Raw genomic sequence first — 2769 nt, 5'->3', positions numbered from 1 at the left:
TAGGGGTGTTTCAAGCTATTATTTAATCAGTATATTATTATTAAATGAGTTTTTTCTGCGTTTTTGACTGTGTTTTAGTAGGGTATGCCATGAAAATACACATTAACAAGGAATTTTTAAGAATTCTCTCCACCGGGGAGTGGGTTAAGGATTACCCTGGAGAACTCGGCTTTTACTGTACTACTTTAGATGCGGATTTTTGCGTTTTTGACTGTGTTTTAGTAGGGTACGCCATGAGAAATTCAGTATATTATTATTTTTATTTGTAATAGGAATTTATTATTGATATGAATTTATTGTTTATACCACGGAATGACACCACTGCTGTTAGAACCCCACTACGTAGCATCCCGGGCTACTAGTTTTAGCCTATATGAAATACCAGAAATTACGTATTGTCATTTGTTTTAATATACACGATATGATATAGAGATAGATAAGAGAATTCCGTTGTTTAAGTGTAATAATATCAAATGATCTGAGAGGGGAAACACGTTTGTCTTAGTTAAACCGAATGTGTTCTAAAGAAAATTTTGACATAGAAAATTTGTTCGATTGAAATTTATTTCAAAAGCTATATTTCAAGTTAAAAAGTAACTTAAATTATTAACGCGGTACTCGAGCATAAATAATTGAAAATACTCGGTCGTATGATTTTGTTAGAAAATTCAATGAGATATTAAATAATTAATGTATTTATATAAAAATATTATTTGATCATTTATTATTTGAATAAGAATTATTTACAAGTTACTTCTTTCAGTTATACAGTGACTTTAATACAATCGGAAGGATTTCTTCTGCCGAACTTCAGCTTCAGTTCAAGCTAAAAGTTTGCTGTTTATTATTTTCTTAAAGCATTTTCATGTATTTTGCATTAATTTTTTACAAAATATTAATTAATTGATTAAATTTCTTTTTTATTTCAGATATTGGATTTTATGAAACGCTTTGGAAAGATGCCACTCGGAATTTCTGTCGCCGGATACTTTTTCGTAAAAAAGACATTTTTCATCAAGGTATGGTAAATTTTACCACTAAAATGATAAAGTAATGAAGCTTTTTAACTGAAATTAATAGATATGCTCTTCACAATTAATTATTTTACATTTAATTACAGGTAGTCAAACTTTTATATTCCATATTCTCTTCGTTACTGCAATTAAGAGGTGCTACCAAAGCCAGAAATTGCGCTGCTGATTTAAAAATTGCCACCACTGTAATGAATGCTACATTAAATTACGGAAAAAACTTTACTTTATATGAATTTAATCAAACTACCATTTAACTTTCTGTAAAACTGGTTACAACATTCTGAATTTCACATGCTTATTATATATTTTGCATAAATTTTAATTATTTATCTTACTAATATTTTACTAATCAAGAAAATAGTAAGTCTTTGTGAACACGTAGTAGTTTAAAATGGGAAAAACTAATAATAATAGTAATAATACGTATACTGTCATTGATAAAAATAAAATTTTCAGTTAATTAAATAATTTATCCAATTATCACCATTTAGGAATGTTTCGTTTACATATATTTAAGAATCAGATCAATTTTTAAAGATGTTTTAATTGAATATAATATAATTTATAATAATTTAATATTTGTATGACCAATATGGCGCTCATCAATGGCCAATTGTATAAAAACTAATGTGGCATATCGAATTTTACTATTGGTAAAATGTGAAGTGCGAGAAATACTTTTTTTATATCTAGATACCTGAAATTTCAGCTTAATTTCTTCGAACTTATAAAACGATGGTGTTAAAAATCGTGTTTGTAACATTAAATATATTTTAATTAATATAAAGTTTGCCGAATATAAAAATTCTTAATTAATGTTTTAATAATGAATTGATTAATTTACATATTACAGTGAAAAAAATGGTTACATTCATTATTACATTGACTGAATTTAGTAACACAGTATCAGAAACAATACACACATTGCACAAAACTTGAAATGTTTTCATCATAGAGCAAAAGTAAAGAACATGTCATCTCTATTGTATTGGAGGACGGCTTATAATTACTTGCTTTGAATAGCTTAAACTATTACCTTCAAAGCAATCCTCTTAGTCGATGACCAGCGCTGGTACAGCTTTACTGTAAGCCACCTTTACAACTACATGTTTCCTGTCACCTCATTTGATAACTGAGGTCGTTTCCATATCTTCGAGTCATCATGTCGTTCATATTTTGCATTTTTTCACATCACTAATTAATGAATCATTTGTTACTAAGTAGAGGAAGCATTATTTAACACGAATATTCTTAGTACTTTTATGTACAAATTGCTTTTTGTAATTGTTTTTTTTTTTTGTGGATTTTTAAAATGTAATCGCTTACCTCGGTTTAATGTAATTTTATTTTTCATGCGATTGTTTGACTACAAACTTGCAACTTTTTAAATACCGTAACGTGACTTTCGGTTTGCATCGGAAGTTTGTACATAGTTGGGGTCTCCTGCTACCCCTATATTTCCATATCTAGTCTCGTCTTTCATCTATCTAACTCCGTTCTGGAGTTAAGGAAAAGAGAGGCAAAATTTTTTTAATTGCAGCCAAATAAGCGTCTTGTTTTCTTGTCCTATTATGATTACGTAGCTTAACAGTAAAGTAGAGGGTGTCCATGAAAGGTTGAGAAATTCTTGAAGGAGTCGATTGTCGAAAAAGTTTGCAGACGACTGAAACCCTAAAATTTTCAAAGAAGTTTTTCAGCCACAGTCGTGATTTTTACCAGGTAAAACCCATACATG

At 28.9% G+C, this 2769-nt stretch overlaps 1 long non-coding RNA gene across 1 annotated transcript; it reads left to right on the top strand.

The window, feature by feature from the left end:
- The first annotated feature begins 762 nt into the window (after window positions 1-762).
- LOC136981648 (uncharacterized) lies at window positions 763-1247 on the top strand. The gene is made up of 3 exons (XR_010881754.1): window positions 763-832; window positions 930-1019; window positions 1121-1247. It is a non-coding gene; the product is annotated as an uncharacterized lncRNA (long non-coding RNA).
- The last annotated feature ends 1522 nt before the right edge of the window (window positions 1248-2769 follow it).

Source organism: Centruroides vittatus, unplaced genomic scaffold (genome assembly GCF_030686945.1).
Source record: "Centruroides vittatus isolate TY-2023 unplaced genomic scaffold, ASM3068694v2 contig_786, whole genome shotgun sequence".
Lineage (NCBI taxonomy): Eukaryota > Metazoa > Arthropoda > Arachnida > Scorpiones > Buthidae > Centruroides > Centruroides vittatus.
Note: the sequence above shows the minus strand (reverse complement) of the source record. Positions and strands in the feature narration are given on the sequence as shown.